General features: G+C 37.9%; 1 long non-coding RNA gene across 1 annotated transcript; it reads right to left on the bottom strand.

Moving 5' to 3' along the window:
* Window positions 1-5609: 5609 nt before the first annotated feature.
* LOC122208455 lies at window positions 5610-18827 on the bottom strand. Its single transcript, XR_006197235.1, has 4 exons — window positions 18704-18827; window positions 18084-18178; window positions 16075-16159; window positions 5610-5642 (listed from the first exon to the last, which is right to left on the bottom strand). It is a non-coding gene; the product is annotated as an uncharacterized LOC122208455 (long non-coding RNA).
* Window positions 18828-20060: the final 1233 nt, after the last annotated feature.

Below are 20060 nucleotides of genomic sequence, written 5' to 3'. Positions count from 1 at the left end.
AGAGGGAGGCAAACCATAGGGGACTCAAGTACAGAGAACAAAGTGTTCTCTGGGGGTTGATGGAGGGAGGTTGGGGGAAGATGGGCTAGATGGGTGATGCGTACTAAGGAGGGCACTTGTTGTGATGAGCACTGGGTGTTATATGTAAGTGATGAATCATTAAATACTACTCATTACACTATTTTAACTAACTATAATTTAAATAAAATTTAAAAAAGACATAGGCAGCTTGGATAGAACTCTTAAGGCTTATTAAGACAAAGCACCTGGAAATTAAATGTTTTTAGTAGTTTACACTTAAAAGCAAAATTATTTGATCCATAACTATGAGGTCTAGAAAGCCTGGGTCTAATACATGGGTGATATTTGGTCTAGAGAGATGTAGTAAAGAAAGAAAACCATAAGCAAACATACAAAGGCATAAACAAATGAGATCTCTTATGAGTCAAGAAGACAGATGGCATAAAGTCCAAGAGGAAATCAGATTAGATAGCTATGCTGAGGCCAAAGATGGAGAGAATCCAGAGTTTTAATAAGATAGATAAAGTTATGTTGTGGTAAAAAAAAAAAAAAATTCTGAAATTCCAGGGGCTTAACATAACAAAATTTCTTTATTGCTCATATAAAATGTGCTGCAGGTGCAGAAGACACCCCAGGGCAACCCTCTATGCAATGACTCAGCGGTCTTGTCTGCTTTGATCTTGCAGCCCTACCATCCGAACAAGAGGACTCTTCAATAACTTCTCTCACCAGAGGAAGAGAGCACTGGAGGGTCTCATCTTGACAGTTAAATGTTATGGCTCAACAGTGACACACCCAATCAGTCTTGCTAACTGTAAGAAGACAAAAAGTGTCATCCTCTGGTGTGCACAAAGACAAGAATCATGGTGGTAACTAGAGGAAGATTTAGATTTCACTTGACAGACCAAAGGGAGCCATCCACTACTTAGACAAGGGTGTAGTCACGTGCAGCCTACCTTCCACTAAGAGTCTGTTCAATGCCTCCGACACTAACACAGCCTCTTGTTTAATCCTCATAACAATCCTATGACACAAACATTACATCCTAACAAATAAAGGAACTAAGGATCAGAAAAATTAGAGAATATACCTGAGATGACATAGCTAGTAAATGGAAGAACTTGGATTTCACCCACCTTTCCAGTTCTAAGTCTGTGTTCTTTCCACCACAGTATCCTGTTACTTCCAAAAACAGATTCATTCATAGGAGCATAAAGAAAGATAAAGGCTATTTCAAGGAAAGTTTGGAAGTTCTGTGGATATGATGTAATAAATCTTTAGTAAACTTATGAAGAAGGGAGAAAGAATACTCACATATATGACTGTTTATGGAAAACATGTTTAAAGAAAGATTAATATCTGAATGAACAGGGAAGGATATAGTGATGAAGAAGTAGTGATAACATAAAGATTAATTCCTTTTTCTCTTTTTAAAATTTTTTTTTAATGTTTATTTATTTTTGAGAGAGAGAGAGAGACAGAGCATGAGCCGGGGAGGAGCAGAGAGAGACAGAGACACAGAATCAGAGGCAGGCTCCAGGCTCCGAACTGTCAGCAAAGAGCCCAAAGCAGGGCTGGAGCCCACAAGCTGTGAGATCATGACCTAAACCAAAGTCAGACACTTAACTGACTGAGCCACCCCCGTGCCCCAAGATTAATTCCTTGTTCTAACCAATCTTCTTGGGACAGTGATCTTATTAAAAGAAATGGAGGCAGAAAACAAAGTATATGTTTGTAGGAAAAAAATCAGTTTGGTTTCAGATAGCTGAAGGAAATGAAACATCTAAGTATAAATATCTAAGGATATGAATCTGGATTTTCAGACAGAGATAGTGAAGGTAATTATTTGAGCTTTTCTGTATAACGGTATCTAGATAAATAAACTACCTTTTCAACATACAATGGGATGGTTTGTAAAAATCACTATAATTACATGCATATTAAGTTAATTTTGCCAAAATATTTATGTGTAAAAGCACTTTCCTAAGATCTTGAAATGAATCCTACCAATTCTCAGCTTAAAAGTTTCTATGACTCCTATTGTCTTCAAAATAATATTCAAACTTGTTAACACGGCATTTAACCTACTAAAACCTAGTCATCCTACCTTGCCCTTACTCATATCTCAGCTGGTCACACTGCTTTCCTCTCAGGCTGAATGTGCCATGCAGTAAATGAAGGAGAAATCTGAGATTCTTTCTTTTTCCAGTAATGATAAAACACAAATTTTGTAATACTACTACTTACTTGTGTATTTTATCTTTTTTTTTTTTTCATGTTTAGTCATTTATTTGAGAGAGGGAGAGTGAACAAGAGCTGAGGAGGGGCAGAGAGAGGGAGAGAGAGAATCCCAAGCAGGCTCTGCACTGGGCTCCACCCCACCACCATGGGATCATGACCTGAGCTGAAATCAAGAGTCAGATGCTTAACCAACTAAGCCATCCAGACGCCCCTTATGTCTTCTATCTTAATGGTTATAAACTATAAGCTGTAAATTCTAAATAGCACATAAACATTTACTATCAGAAAGATCCTAATTTATTTTATGTGACTGTATACATTTAGGTAACAGTGACTCATTCAACCTGAACATTTGGGTTGTATATATGAACTGGCATCACCCTCCCATCCCCTAGGTCAAGAGCAGAGAGAGTCAATTACTGTATTATGATTATCTTCTGTTAATCAGAAGTTTTTAGTCAATTGGAAGGTCTTCCGTGATGTGGGAAACCTATGGACTATCTTACTGCAAGACCATCTTCCATCTGTGCTTATTCTAAAAAGCAATTTTTCTGTTTCTTATAGGCATATCTATAAACCTTTTGGAACTGCCATGCACAGTGATAGTTCTGTTCGCTTACTTCTTTGTTGTTGAGTGATAGAAAGAGTTCCCTCTTTGCCCAAGAATGCAATCGGTACTATAATTGATAGCCAATTTGAAAAGTAAGCGAATTATTCTGTATTTTTTGTTAATTTTTCTAGAATGTTAATCACTCAGTACTAATGAGTGATCTGTTGAAATTGGTCTTCTTCAGGTGGTAATATTTCAGAGCCGCCTGGGTGGCTCAGCTGGTTAAGCGTCCAACTTTGGCTCAGGTCGTGATCCTGCAGTTTGTGAGTTCAAGCCCCACATCAGGCTCTGTGCTGACAGCTCAGCGCCTGGAGCTTGCTTCGGATTCTGTGTCTCCTTCTCTCTCTGTCCCACCCCTGCTCATGCTTTGTCTATCTCTCTCAAAAATAAATAAACATAAAAAAAAAAAAAAACTTGAGGTGGTAATATTTGTTCCTGGGGTTGTACTTATTTGCTTTCTAAGACAAGTAATAAACTTGCTGAATATTCACATAGCCACACTCTTGGATGTCTGATAGAATTTGTAAACTCCACTTTACAGATATTCCGAATTTCTGATGTTTCCTCTGAAACTCATCCCAACTTGCCTAAAGAATAACATCACTATTCTGCAATTGCTCAGACCAAAAAGCTACTGCTGTCCTGACTTGCTTTTTGTCATAGTTCCACATCCAGTCTATCAGGAAATCCTGTGGCCTTTATCTTCAAAACAGAACCACAATTTGACCATTTTAGATCTGGGCCATTTTTTGGTTTTTAACTGGTCTTGCTTCCATCCTGTCTCCCTTACAGTCTGCTCTAAAACTAGCAGTGAGAGTAACCCTTGCTCATCTATAAAATATATGAGAGATCTGTTATGCCTCAGTGCCTGTGGTGGCTCTCCATTTTACACCAAGCAAAGCCCAAGGACCTAACCACGACCTATACAATCTAGTCTCTGGTTTACTCTCTCACCACTGTCTCCTATTTTCTTCCCTTCAGTCACTCTACTCTGGCCACGCGTGCCTCCTAGCTGTCTACTGAACCTGACAGGCATGGTTTCCCTTAGGACCACTGTACTAACTGTTCCCTTCACCTGGAATGTTCTTTCTCAAAAAATCCATACTGCTTATATGAGTTACATAAGTATATGCAAGTACAAGTGTTTAATTAACTACAAGGTACTAAGTAAATATAACATTCTTTACCATTATTATTTTCATAATAAACATCTGTCGGTATTATTCCTAATTTCTTTAGAATGAATTTGATTTAACTGCGCATTGGAATCGAACTAACATAGCACGTGTAATAGTAGCTTTGGTCACAGCCCTGGTGAAAGTGCAGTCTTCGAGACACTCATCTTTTAGGTATGTGCTATTTCTCTCAGTAAGACGATAACTGCCATTTGTTTAGCCTTCAGTATAAGCAAGACCCTGGATTTAAGATGCCTTATCTGATCGAATCCTCACCTCAACTCTGAGATGGGAAAACTCATTTCCTAACTTAACATCTGAGGAAACTGAGTCCAGAGAGATTAAATAACATACTTAAACCCATAGTCAGTACATGTGCTGGTACTCACATCTAGGACTGTCTGAATCCAAAGACTTACAAAGTCCTCCTTATAGTTCACATCGGAACTGAAAAAGCATTACTGTGGATTTATACACGTTTATCTGATTTATAATGCTCTTGAAAGTACTTGAACTATTTTGGATGCCAAAGCAGTTTAAAGATGGGACAAACTGATTCCACACTATAAATGCAATGGCTACCCTGTATCCTTTTAGCAGTCAAGCAGACATGGAAAATTCCTGATCCATAGTACAACAACTAAAAACAAAGTGTCAAAGTAAATTAAAAGTGCAATAATGTAAAAGAACGAAACATCAAACAGGTTTGAGAGGATCAGAAAGAGTTCATTTAAGGGGAAGGAATTCTAGAAGGTTACAAAAAATCAAAACACAAAAGGACCAGGTAACTCTTTTTTATTTTAAGAAATGAGCTCTGATGATCGTGGGCCATGATGGCTAATTCAAGCATATGGATCATCTAAAGGCAGATGCACGTTGATATGTTTCTAGTTACCAAGCAAACAAATGGCCACGTCGCAGTTCAGCAGAAGAGCTGTCCCCCCTTTCTTTCCCTTTGCCTGGCATGTGAAAAGACAACAAGTGACTTTAGAGCCAAATGGGAGATACAAATGTGTAGTAATGCCATCTGTGCTTTTCTATTTCTGGTCAAGAGAAGGCATATGCTGATTGAGAAGATACCAACAGATACAGCTGTAAATAGTTACCCTAATTAGTGTGTGTTAGGACCAAAGAATAGAAATTGTCATCTGGCTCAAGTGTTGAGATGCTTTCAGATGAGGAAATGAGTTATAAGTCGATTACCTCTTGCTGGGAAATGCTGTTGACCACTACCCAATAACAAACCTATCTATTCCGCTTGTTTCAAGGCTTTTAGGAACTATTAACTCAAAATATTTTTGTAATTGATACACATCTGCAAACCATAAGGTAGCTGACACATAATGGTTATAAAGAAAGAATGAGCAAGTGACAAACTGAAAGAGTATACCTTGAGAATCTGGACACTACAAATATAATGCACATCTTGTCCTTTGGATGGCCAGGGAAAATACACTTCTCGCTTCACCGAATATATGTAAGTCTCGCTAAAGCATTTTTCATTTTAAAAAATCTCTAATGAGAGCCAAGCATTAAAAAATAATTATACTCACTGTTGTTTTCCTCCACAGAAATGAAAAGAGATGTTCATACTGCTAGAGGAGGGAAAAAAAAGACTAAATGATTAAAGCATTTAAAAGTTCTTACATTTTAATGAGAAAATATTTAACCTCTCTTGGCCATCAGAACTCTGTGTTCTCTCTTTTTTTTTTATATATATACCAACAATCTAGAAACAATCATTTGGCAAAAGAAAAAAAAAAGTTATCTTTGTCTAGATTCCGCACATACAGTTGAAATCTTCCACTCATTTCTTTCTTCAACAAATAGCTAAGAAGGACCTACTATGCACTCAGCACTATCCTAGTCACTGGGGATATACCAATGAACAAGACAGACAAAGCCTCTGCTCTCAAGGTACTTATATTTTCATAGAGGGGGGAAAACTCATAAATGAAAAAAGATTTTATGCAATGATTTCATACAGTAAGAGTAAACCAAGAAAATATGGAGATGGCCTAAAGGGAGGAAGAATCTATGTATGGTTCTGGGTGAGCTGGGTTTTTTGTACTAACAAACAACCCCAAAGTCCAAATGGTAGGATGAGGGTAGCCTTATTGTTAATTCTCACCAAGTACAGTGATATGGGTAATGACACGTGGCAAATTATATTCCGGCGTCTGGAGGCTTTCACTTCCGGGCCGTATATTCTCACATTCCATTGGTCAAAGCAAGTCACGTGCTGATGACTAGCTTTAAGGAAGAAGGAACGTGCAATCCTACTGCATGCCTGGCAGGAGGAGAATTAGGAATATTGGTCCAAGGCAATAATGGTTATCACAGTCTATTTTAATTGGCCTTATGGCAGAATGCTTCTCTGAAGTGACGGCATTTAAATGAAAACCTGAATGATGAGAAGTGAGTCATAAATAGATCAGCAAACAGTTAAGTGCAAAGTTTCAGGAGGGAACAAGTTTGGAGGAAAAGAGAAGTAGGATGCTGAGGCTGGAGCACAAGTCATTAGTACAATGAAGAAGACTAGAAGGTATTAAGGTTGGGATCAGAGAGACAAGTAGAGACCACATCATAGAGGTTTATAGGTAACAACAATACATGTCTCTTTATTTTATGTGTAATGAAAGTCCATTTATAATTTGATAAGACTAAAGAGATCAAACATGTTTTTAATCCACAAAAGGACACACAAGGTTATATATTCTTTTGAACTCTTCCTATTATGGTATGACTATTTCTTTCCTACAAATTAACCAAAGTCATTGTGCTATATGTTAATAATGCACATTCTTTCCACACACATCACTGCTTAGATTTTTTCCTAAAAAAATACTCATGAGTGAATGCAGAGATTTACCAACATGCTGCTTTCACTACGCTGCTCCTTAAGAGAAGGCACGCACAACTCTGTTAAACTATGTCACAGAAATGTTTGATCCCATGGGAACATTTTACACTACATCATGAGCGAAAATAATTAACCTATATATTTATCTCATTTAGAAGACTATTTCAGGGACACGTGGGTCACTCAGTCAGTTAAGCATCCGACTTTTGCTCATGTGAGGTCATGATCTCACAATCAGTGAGTTAGTTTAAGCCGTGCATCGGTCAGGCTCTGTGCCCACAGCTGGGAGCCTGGAGCCTGCTTCAGTTTCTGTGCCTGCTCCTCTCTCTGCCCCCACTCGCACTCTGTCTCTCTCTCAAAAATAAAATTAAAAAAAGAAAAAGAAAAAGAGTATTTCATTTTGTGACAATACATACCCCTATCCTGTGTTGTAATTTCAAATCAGTACAATATCCTAGAAAGCAATTTGTTATCCAAAGACATAAAAATATACACAATCTTGGGGTGCCTGTGTGGCTCATCTGTTTGAATGTCTGACTAATGATTTCAGCTCAGGTCATGATCCCAGGATTGTAGAATCAAGCCCAGCTTTTTCCACCCTGGGTGTGGAGCCTGCTTGTGATTCTCTCTCTCTCCTTCTCTCTGCCTCTCCTCCACCTATGCGCATGGAGACATGAGCACCCGCTCTCAAATTTACACATACACACACACACATACATGCACACACACACAATCTTTGCATGAATTAACTATGCCTCTGAGAATTTGTCCTAAGGAAGTAATTAAGGATATGTTTGAGAATAAAACTAGTAGGATGTTCACTGAAAGACTGCTTGTAAAAACAAAAAGGCAAAAAAAAAAAAAAAATGTCCAACATTGTGGTATTTTTGAAAATCAATTGTGCATATCCACAAGGTAATTTCACGAAGCTAGTAATTGTGATGGTGCAGAACTATACCCAATGACATGGAAGGGTAATTATACTGTTATTCTTTAAAAGCAGGTCACAAAATATCCTATAAAATATATAACCTGTGTTTCAAAAAATCTGTGTATACAAAAAATTATTTTATTTTTTACTTAAAAATTTTTTAATGCTTATTTACTTTTGAGACAGAGAGAGAGACAAAGTGCAAGCAGGGGAGGGGCAGAGAGAGAGACAGACAGACAGACATAAAATCTGAAGCAGACTCCAGGCTCTGAGCTGTCAGCACAGAGCCTGATGTGGGTCTCAAACTCACAAATCACGATATCATGACCTGAACCCTGAACCAAAAGACGATTAAACGACTGAGCCAACCAGGTGGCCACAAAAAATTATTTTAATGATCATATAGCAAGATATTAATGATGGTTGCTTCTGGGTTGCTGAGATTTGCATGTTTTATATTCTTTTGTATTGTATTTCCTATTTTTTATAAATAAGCATTTATTTTATAACAATAATTGTTATTTTTGAGAAAATAAATATCCAACACATTACTAAACTCTGTGTATAAGACCACAATTTTGTAACAGTATTTACCAGTTTGTTATAAATTTTTGGTACTAACCACATATATACCACCCTCCAACACACACATGAATATATAAATCTCTGCCAAATAACTGTTAACATTAGGAAAAAATTTTGTTTGTGTTTTTCTGTACTTTAAAAGTTTGCTATAATAGTCATATATTACTTTTATGATAAGAATTTTTTTAGACAGGGGCACATGGGTGGCTCCGTTGGTTAAGCATCTGACTTTTGATTTTGGCTCAGGTCATGATCTTTTGGTTGTGAGATCACGTCCCACATACAGCTTTGTGCTGGCAGCATGCAGAGCCTTCTTGGAATTCTCTCTCTCCCTCCCTCTCTGCCCCTCCCCTACTTGTGCTCTAAATAAATAAATACATACATACATACATACATACCAAAAAAAATGTTTTTTAAAACAATAGGTCTTGCTTCTCTGCTACTCCCATTTTCCACCATAACTTTCACTGAAAAATCTTTTATACAGTGCAGGATTTAATTCTCCTACAAGCTACAACCCTCTTATTTTGACTCGCTACCCTTATAGGGATTAATTTCAATAGAGATGATCTATTTATATTAAAAATACACTGTAGTTTTCCCTCATCCTTATGAAATCACCTTTTGGCAACTGTACTTAAGTCTGATACCACAATGAAATTCTCACAATTCATTGATTTGGTAAACTTTAACTAGGGCATAAAAAGTAATAAATCTTAAAAACAAATTTATCAAACTTGAAACAGTGTGTTGACATGTATTTGTTAAGAAAGTATTACATGAGATGTGTGAGATAAACTAAGTTTCAGTTTTCCTAGAATTTATATACTCTAATATGAAAAGCATCTATAAAAAATAAAGGATATCATTGTATCTTATAATACTAGAGTACTATGTAACATCTGTCCTATTGGGGGAGAGACTCCCCTTTTTTTCTGAGTCTTGGCAGGAGGCAAAGAGATCAGATCTCTCTCCTTAGCCTCTGGAAGGCAGGTATGGCCTGGGAGCATGGCAGAAATTCACTGGATACCTCTATGCAGAACTTTGACACTGAACATGAGGTGTGTGTGTGTGAGAGAGAGAGAGACAGAGACAGAGACAGAGACAGGGGGAAGGAGGGAGGGAGGGAGGGAGAGAGAAGAAAAGAGAGGGAAAGAGGGACTGAAAGAGAGACTGAGAATTCACTAATGGTGATAGCATACAGTGTCCAGGCCATGATATTCTAACCCAAATGTCCTATAAGACCCTGCCTGTACTTCCTGCTGTCTAGCTTGTTTTGCTTTTGACCTATATATTTTATTTAGCCTTATTATCAAGATATGCTGCTGATTCTGTGAGCTACCCAATATAGTTCTGAATAAATTAGCTAGAATCTGTTTCTGTTGCTTGTAATCAATAACCTTAACTGATAGAACAGTATAAACTTACAGGCTCTGCGTGGCTAAAATTAACAACTAAGGAACCAACAGATGCTGGCAAGGATGTGGAGAAAAGGTAACCCTCTTGCAATGTTGGTGGGAATGTAAACTGGTGCAGCCACTCTGGAAAACAGTGTGGAGGTTCTTCAAAAAATTAAAATTGGAACTACTCTATCACCCAGAAATAGCACTACTAGGAATTTATCCAAAGGATACAGGAGTGCTGATGTGTAGGGGAACATATACCCCAATATTTATAGCAGCACTTTCAACAATAGCCAAATTATGGAAAGAGCCTAAATGTCCATCAACTGATGAATGGATAAAGAAGATGGGGTTTGGGGCGCCTGGGTGGCGCAGTCGGTTAAGCGTCCGACTTCAGCCAGGTCACCATCTCGCGGTCTGTGAGTTCGAGCCCCGCGTCAGGCTCTGGGCTGATGGCTTGGAGCCTGGAGCCTGTTTCCGATTCTGTGTCTCCCTCTCTCTCTGCCCCTCCCCCGTTCATGCTCTGTCTCTCTCTGTCCCAAAAATAAATAAAAAACGTTGAAAAAAAAAAAATTTAAAAAAAAGAAGATGGGGTTTATATATACAATGGAATACTACTTGGCAATGAGAAAGAACGAAATCATGCCATTTGCAGAAACGTGGATGGAACTGGAAGGTATCATGCTGAGTGAAATAAGTCAGTTGGAGAAAAAAAGATATCATATGTTTTCACTCATATGTGGATGTTGAGAAACTTAACAGAAGACCATGGGGGAAGGGTAGAGGGAAAAATAGCTACACCCAGAGAGAGAGAAAGCAAATCATAAAAGACTCTTACATACAGAGAACAAACTGAGGGTTGATGGGAGGGTGAGGTAGAGGGGAAAAATGGGTGATGGGCATTGAGGAGGGCACTTGTTGGGATGAGCACTGGGTGTTGTATGGAAGTAATGAACCACTGGAATCTACCACAAAAACCAAGAGCACACTGTACACACTGTATGTTAGCCAACTTAACAATAAACTATATTTTTAAATAAATAAAATTGTAGGTTCTGCAATGATACTAATTAAAATTTATTGAAGGCATGATATGTTTGATTCTTTACATTCACTATCACATTTAATCTTCATCAGAAACCTAACCTACGAAATAGATATTATTTTTATTTTGCCAAGAAAAATCCAAGGTTGATATTGATTGGTTAACTTGCCAAACAGCTGACCACAGATGGAAATGGGATTCTAAACTAGGAAGTTCAACTTCAGAGACCAGGCACTTGACCACTAGTCAAGAGCCACCTCTCTTTTTATGTAGCTGGGGTCATCTACATCAATCTGAGAAGTAGGGCAAGGAGATCTTGGATCAAGTATCAAGGAAGAATTTCCATTCACAGGAGACCAAAATTTTTGAGACAAGGACTATGATACATTTGTGGGTCATGGAGTCCGAGGTATCTATTAAAAAGAAGAACAACTAGGGGCACTTGGGTGGCTCAGTCGGTTAAGCGACGAACTTCAGCTCAGGTCATGATCTCACAGTTTGTGAGTTCGAGCCCCACATAGGGCTCTGTGCTGACAGCTCAGAGCCTGGAGCCTGCTTTGAATTCTGTGTCTCCCTCTCTCTCTGGTCTTCCCCTGCTCATGCTCTGTTTCTCTCTCCTTCAAAAATAAATAAAAATATTTTAAAACTTTTTAAAAAAAGAACAACTTGATGCATAAAATCAAAGCACAGACACTTGTGAGCATCATGGTTTGAAAGTGGTCATCTTAACAGAATGATAGAAAGTGTCTAAACTGTGAAAGTGGTGTGGAAAAAGGCCATTTAATGGAATAAAATATGACTGAGCTCGAAATGCGCAAAAGGTGTCATTTTTACCTTTTGGTAAAAGGTAAAATTACCTTTGGTAATGGTGACATTACCATGTCTTTGGCGATTGTGAAAGAAATCCAAAGTGCATCGGACTGTTGGCCTTGATCATTATAATGACAGACTTGGAAGTTCATACCTTTATGTGTTCATCAGATGAAGGCCAACAAACTAATATTTATCGCAGTCCTAGAGCACAGAGGAATCCTTAACCGTACCTACCCAGAAAATTCCTCCCACAACAGTGATTTAAAGGGCTAGCTGGATGCCTTTAACAGGCCTTTGAGCTTTGTTCTAATTATATTACAGTTAACTGACTATTCCAGAGAATGTGTAATTCATGATGATTATTATCAATATTTACTGAAGTTTTCCCTCTAGACTTTCAAGGGAATGATGATGTACTCTCCCAGAAGAGAGAAAAAAGACTAATTTTATTTTTTCTTCACATCTCATATACAGCTATATCTAGATTTCCTGTCCTACTGCCTGTTTTAAATCTCTTTTATAAAGGACATAAGGAAAATTATATACAACAAAAAAATTATCATTTTTTAAGGGATGCAGATGGCAATCTGTTCTATGTTTAATCACGTTCAAGGAAAAGCATCCACACAAAGGACATAAACAAATGCCTAACAGGCAAAGGTCAGTAATGTAAATGAGTGGAGTAGGCTAAGTAGGAAGTGTGGCAAACCGGAGATGGGGAGCCCATCAACACAAGGCAGCCTAATACAGCTTTGGCTAGTTGTTGTCATGGGGGAAGGCCAGCTAGTGTTACTGGATTTTTCATTTTTTAAAAAATAAGCCAGAAATCCAGATTTTTATTTAAAATATTTGGACTTTTAAAGTTAGCAACTGATTAACATTTTTTTTTTTAATATTGTGATCCAAACAAAATATTTATGGAGTCTGAAATCAGCCTGGTACCACTAGTTTAAGATCACTAATCTATAGACATACATAAAATCAGACGATGTATTTCCTTTCAAATCTTTCTCAAGTAGAAATCCCATGTGATCTTTTCTCTTTAAGTTAAAAATAAGTCTTCACTGGCTCTTAAGTACTAAGGGAAGCTTCACCTATTCCAGAGTCTTGTCTCAAAGCATACAGGCGGAATGGATCCCAGCCTGTCTTTCAGCCAAAGACACGTGACTGAGGAAGGACCCTAAACCAGATGATCAGGGAAACAATATAAAATACCAGAAAAAGTTTAAGTTTGGAGTCAAAGAAGGTCTGTTTAAATTCTAGACTTGACATTTAGTTTGTATAATGTCTCTGAGATTGAGTATTCTCATCCATAGTTTGAGCCCTGTACCATCTGTGAAGATTAGTATGAGAAAACAAGTATAAAATACCTACAACATGAAAGTTATAGAACATGATGGAAAGTAGTTAGTTTCCTTTCTCCTATGAAAGCTGAGGAACAGATGAAAAATCCAAGAGTTATAAATAGATGTAATTTGTCTTTAGCCTTCCTATAAAGTGTCAATATTGTTGGGATTCTGCATACTATAACTGATTTTTTTAAACTACTCTTACTGGAGGACATGAAACATCTAAAGGGAAGCAATCTAGGATGCTATGGAAGTTCAGTTTCATGATCTCTTGGGGCATACAGACTCTTTACAGCCACCATTCTGCCATAGCTGGAGTATGACACTTGTCCACAAAGTTGAAGACAGCAGCATCTGCAAAAGGGGTGCATTAGTGGCTTGTTAAGGAAGGTTCCACAAAACTGCCATAGGATAATCAGCTACATGTAATTGGCCAAAACCTAGGCACATGACATTTTGCTGCAAGGAAGTCTGGGATATGTAGTCTTCATTCTGAGTGGCCATATGCTAGGCTGAAATTTGTCACCATGGCCAAAGGAAAGATGAATTGTTGGTGGGGGTTGGGAGACACAATTGTAGTTTGTGCTTCAGAGGCCTTTTTACCTAAGGAAGGTGAAGTGATAACATCACGTATTTCATTTTTATCTTATTGACTGTCCCCACTACAAACAAACGAACAATTGTCTATTACTTTCATTATTTTGTAATATAGGAATGGAAGGGATGACTGGACATGGGTACCCATGTTTCAATGCTTTTCCCCAACTTTATTGACCATATTTTCTTCTTTGTGTGTGTGCCTTGTTACTTCCAGTAACATATGAAGATGTATAATTAAAGGAAAAAGAAGACTCTATTTTCCTTAAAAAAAAATAGTTGTAGGAGAAGCATTTCTAGTTTCATCAGGTTTAATGTGTTCTAAAATTCTCAAGTAGGTGAAAGAAATAAGTGAATCCCAGAGCACCAACCACTGCTTTCCTCACATAATTGACTGTAGTTTATCAATTACAGACTTTTAGGTTAAGAAGCAAAGTATCTGACACAACATAGGAATTGGATACATGTGTGATGAATAAGTGTAAAGAGGAGAGGAGAGGAAGAGAAAAAGCAGAAATAATAGATGACAGAGAAAACAGAAGAAAGAAGGAGTCAAACAATAGAAAAATTTCTTCTTTGACTCCCCTAAAATCCAAGAGATGGGAAATTCTTTCTCCATCATGAAGCAGGAGTTCAATGGCTAGTTACTGTCAAGCTCTTCCTCAGACTGAGCTAAAATCTACATCCATGTAATTCCCTCGTGCACGTGTCCCACCCTACCCTTTCCAGAACCAGAAGTTTAATTTCCATATCAGGGTATATTCATCTTAGGCAAGTACTTTCTGACCAGAACAAGGATCATTTCATTGGTATGTATCTGGTTTTTAAGTGGTAATAATGTTTAGCCATCTTATAAATAGAGACAGTAATGTGCACAAGTTGCTGAGCAGGGCTCAAAGGACAAAAAAAGGGTCATAGGAGAGCTCCCCACCTCCTCAGAACCCACATAGCAGGTGAAGAGATAGGTTACAAAAACATGACACTGTGTTAGTGTATGCAAAGCTCTGAAAAAGAAAGCAAATAAAAATAACTTAATATTAGTTAAGGGGCTCAGAAAGTTGAAATTCTTCGTGGAAACATCAGGGTCAATGTTTGGATCTTGATCGCTGTTCTCTAAACCTCTCATGACTGCAAAATCAGGTCAGAGATTTTCATCATCCACTCTTCAGCATGTACTCATATTGTCAGTGCAGGATGTAGGGAAGCTGGTTTGGAGGAACTATTCCAGGAAGAGGCCTGAACATAATTTACACTCAGGCACTTGTTCTAACAAAAGAAGCAGACATCGCAAAACTAGACTTTATTTACATGCAGTATAGCTAAGAGTAAATTACATTGAAAGTGAACACATTCAATGGTAGCCAGAGTTATTTACTGCTTTGTCATGATGAGATATGAAAACAGAGTTGCTATGACTCTCCACAGAATAACCAAGGCCACAGTTATTTTCAAAGTAATCATATACTTTCCTAATTTGGAGAGTTACAATGGACCAAACAATAAACAAGGCTTTGAAATCTCTTTCCCAAAACGCTTCAAATCTATAAAATTATTTTTCTTTCTATATTCAGTAAATATTCTTTTTTGTCAGCACTCCCCACCTATGTGCAATTTTTTAAAGTTTATTTATTTATTCTGACCCTGAGAGACACACACAGAGAGAGAGAGAGAGAGAGAGAGAGAGAGAGAAAGAGAAACCCAAGCAGAGTCCACACTGTCAACATGGAGCCCTATGCAGGGCTCCAACTTGTGAACCACGAGATCATGACCTGAGCCGAAATCAAGAGTTGGATGCTTGGGGCGCCTGTGTGGCTCAGTCGGTTGAGTGGCCGACTTCAGCTTAGGTCGTGATCTCGCAGTCCGTGAGTTCGAGCCCCACATCGGGCTCTGTGCTGACAGCTCGGAGCCTGGAACCTATTTCGGATTCTGTGTCTCCCTCTCTCTGACCCTCCCCCATTCATGCTCTGTCTCTCTCTGTCTCAAAAATAAATAAACGTTAAAAAAAATTAAAAAAAAAAAAAAAAGAGTTGGATGCTTAACCAACTGAGCCACTCCACCACCCTGTGGGCAATTTTTATTTCAAATAAACTTCTTAGAGTAATGCACTTTTTAGGCATGTAAACACGAGTGAGAGAAAATTAGTGTGTCTATCACTCCAGGCAGGAAACAACAAATTATAACCAATGATTTTATATAGACAAACTTTAAGTCACCGAAAGAAACCATTAGTGTCTGCCAAATAAATCCACAGTTTGCAAGGAACCCAAATTTTGGCTCCGTTCTTTTTTATGACTTAGGAAAACAGAGCTCACTACCAGTTGAGGTGGAGAGGCCTGAGGCCTGACTGTGATTCTCTCATTTTTTACAAAGGAAATACAAAATCTGAATGTTATGAGAAACAACATAACACAAATTACAGAAACCATTCTATTGGAACTTACAGAGAATCATCAGAAAGACTTTCCTCTTTGTCGCAATATTGACCTCCTTTCTTCTTATCAATCTGTACTTCTGACAACCACATGTCTGTATGCAATATATAGACACATAAACAGTTAAGCGTAATAGTTGTGTACATATAAACAATCATGCAGTTAAACCTTTCTGTCACATAGGGGCACCTGGGTGGCTCAGTCGGTTGAGTGTCTGACTTCAGCTCGGGTCATGATCTCACAATCTGTGAGTTCGAGCCCTGCGTCGGGCTCTGTGCTGACAGCTCAGAGCCTGGAGCCTGCCTTGGAATCTGTGTCTCCCTCTCTCTCTGCCCCATCCCCACTCATGCTCTCTCTCTGTCTTAAAAATAAATTAAAAAACATTAAAAAAAATTTTTTAAAGCTTTCTCTCACATATACATACGCAGGAAAAAAGGAGTGAACATACTACACATAATCCTTCCTCTCTTCCTCTTGGTTAGAAGTAGCTATACTTCTTGAATATCGCTTTTAAAAATGCCAAATATGGGGCGCGTGGGTGGCTCAGTTGGTTGAGCGTCCGACTTCAGCTCAGGTCACGATCTTGTGGTCCGTGAGTTCAAGCCCTGCGTCAGGCTCTGGGCTGATGGCTCAGAGCCTGGAGCCTGCTTCTGATTCTGTGTCTCCCTCTCTCTCTGCCCCTCCCCCATTCATGCTCTGTCTCTCTCTGTCTCAAGAATAAATAAATGTTAAAAAAATTTTTTTTAAATAAAAATAAAAAATAAAAATGCCAAATATGAGTGAATAAACTCAGAATATGATTCTAGTCTCAAAGCATAGGTCTTAACAGAATGGCACAATGTATCCAATATTGTCTTCCTCCAAAAATACACTTTAAAATAAAATCAATGATAAAAATGAGTGGCTCTTTTTGTGTTAAAGTTCATTACACAAGTTATTTTCCCAACCAACCAAATGAATCTGCTTTGAGAAGTCCTTGAGAAATTCAGATTGACTCAACCTCACAAAATTTTAGGGTTACTGTATCACTGCTTGTTTTGTTTTGACTTTGCTGGGCTGATATGGAACAAAGGGCTGACTTCTCCTTTCTTTTCAATAAAATTTTTAAAAATCAGTGAGGCATCATTTCATTTTTATTTGGACTAGATGGCTACTAGTTTCTATCTGTTAAATTACCTATTTAGATCAGTAGTTATGTGTTGGCTTGTGGCTTTTCTCCATCCACTGGTTCACCCTGAAGGGTGCTCCTTCATTGACAAATACATTTTACTTTATGAAACTTACTCTAGTTTCTGTGCTTAAAAAAAAAAAAATCTATTTGAAACAGAGCCAGTATCTCATTCCAGGAAGAGAAAAGGATATCAAGAGTTTCCATGGCAATCAGTTGATGGAACTAAATTAGGCAGGAAACCTCTTCAGAATGCAAAATAGTCTTTGCAAAACAGAGTGGTTTGAAATATCCAGGAAATGTGTCACAGCAAAACGAAAGAAATGGAGATATGAATACCTCCATAATGTAAACTCTCTAACCTTAAAATAAACAATTAAAGGCTCGCCTTTGTCCTACAAAAATAAACTCTCAAACAACTGTCATCTCTAATCAAACCCTTTGTTCCAGTTGGTTTTAGTTTTTTAAGTCTTATCTCTTGTGATCAACACCATGTAAGAATATAAATCTGATTGTTTATGCAGCTATGAAAAGTACTTTCTTTTAGATTATTGCTATTAAATTTAGTTTATGTACTCATTAATAATGAAATTGTACAAACTTCATATTTCTTTACTAGTGAGATCAGAAAGAACAGCCCAAATTTTTGTAATGCAGCAAGAAAGAAGAAATAAACAGATTCCCCAGTTTGGAGAAAGGAATTAAACTTTTTTAAAAATAGGACTTTCTGTGGTAATTCAGATTATTGACAGTTTAAAAATATTATTCTACTTCCTGGCGTAGAGTGAAAAGAATTGAGTCTGGCAATTCTAGAAAATAGAAGAATTAGAATAAACCAGGGATGTCTCACCTGTCTCTGGTCAGTAGCCAAACCTTCAGAGTAGTTTGCTTGAAAATATGGCATGTCCCTATAATGGTATTTATTTTCATCCAAATGTTTTTTCTCTAAGTAGAGGGATGTTGAAACAAACATTTGTAAAGCAGAAATAAATCAAAATACATTTCTAAATCAGATTTATAATAAAAAATCTTAAACTATTCCTAAAAGCCCATGAATCACTGGTTAACCTAATTTTTAGGTTACATGAGTATTCGTTTTCAGTAAAATCATAGGGTCTCTGTTGATAACAAACAAATAAAACAAATTTAAGAATACACAGGTTTTATAGATTTCTATGTCAAATCTTCTGGCCTAATTTCAATGTGAGCTTTACAGCACGATCTCAATGATTATTGTGGGCAATACAAGCATTAGGGGGTACATTTTCACACACGTCACTTGATCTAACTTTCCTGGCATCACGGTGCTAAGCCTTCCCCCGAGTTTTTAAACCAAAAATAGTTTTGTACAAGCACAGCTTTGTAAAAACATGATGCCTCATAATAACACACACACACAATTTTACATCCAAAGAGAATAGAGTCTTAAATACAGCACCGGCAAGTAGAATGAACCATGGGAAGGCCCACCTGAGAACGTTAGCAGAAATTGGACTCTTCTGGTCCATGGCCATCAGGTTCGATCACCACCATATTTCCCAAGTCTCTTCCCCAATTCCATTACATTCCTCAAGTCACTACTCTCACTGGTGACAAAACATTAACAAGATCTTTTTCAACACAGTCTCTTAAAAATCTACTTTAATTTGGAAGGGATTTTTTTTTTTCTTTGTATGCTAGGTAGATAAAAAAAGCAGGTGTTTTTTTCTAAGTTTGGGTTAGCAGGCAGAGACAAGAATCTGAGCGTGAGGGGTCTATTTGGGAACTGATTCCAGAAAGAAGAGTGAAGGAATAAAAAAGTAAAACCAAGAGGAAAAGAAGCCAGCACAGGAAGTGTGAATGAGCAGATTACCACGGTAATCTCAGTGGGCTCATTCCCTCTGAGATCTTCTAAAAAGCCATACAGAACATTCCTCAGATCTGACTCAATAACAAGAACGCTGGGATATTTATCCACCAGACCCCATCCCTTATTAGTTGAGGGTCACTCCTGTGATATGAATTCCTTCACATCTCTGACCTGTACCTCATGGACCTACCACAGTGTACGGTCAGGGAATGCTCTCAGGCACAAAGACTCCAGACACTTCACTTATTCTAAACAGCTGAGTGACTCAGAGGCTCATAAGTGCTAATAATCCAAGTGTTTTCTGGTGTCAGCTAGCCCTAGTGTAGTGTTGTGGAAGTCTAGAAAAGTGGCCCAGGTCCCACGCAGTAGCACCCCATCAAGAGCACCACTTTTTACCAGTCCCTGGAGATAACCAAATATTGCCCATGATGACAAAAAGAGGACCTCCTGATCCAACTGTCCAAGTGCGTTTGAATGGAGTTCTTTAATGTAGGGTCATGTATAAAGGCAACAAAATGGCAGGAGACACAATACAAAATGATACTTCTAATTTTTCCTGTATTGTTAACTTAGATATGAATACAAAAACTAAAATGTGTAAAATGAGCATAGAACACAATCATGCTATTAATGTCTAAACTCTCCTCATTAAAGGCATCAGTGAAACTGGTTTCAGTGAGGGAAGCCTCTCACTCTGGTCCTTTTTGTTATTGCTCGGTTCTTCTTTCAAAGTCTGCTCTGCCACATTCCATGCTGTTTATGTTCCTTCATGAGACTATATCAGAATGATTGCTTCCTTGATGAAGAGGCTTCTGATAATAACTCCAGAGAAATCTGCCTCGATCGGTTACCAGTGAAAAAAATTACCGGGTGTTGCTCAACACTATTCCTAAAGAGATTGCTTTTCTTTGGTAACTTTTGTTTCAAAATACCTGCTGCCTACTTTACCTTAAGAATGACAATTTTTTTATTCACATA

The sequence above is a fragment of the Panthera leo genome, chromosome A2, assembly GCF_018350215.1.
Source record: "Panthera leo isolate Ple1 chromosome A2, P.leo_Ple1_pat1.1, whole genome shotgun sequence".
Taxonomy (NCBI): domain Eukaryota; kingdom Metazoa; phylum Chordata; class Mammalia; order Carnivora; family Felidae; genus Panthera; species Panthera leo.
The sequence above is the reverse complement of the archived record's forward strand: the minus strand, read 5'-3'. Positions and strand labels throughout refer to the sequence as shown.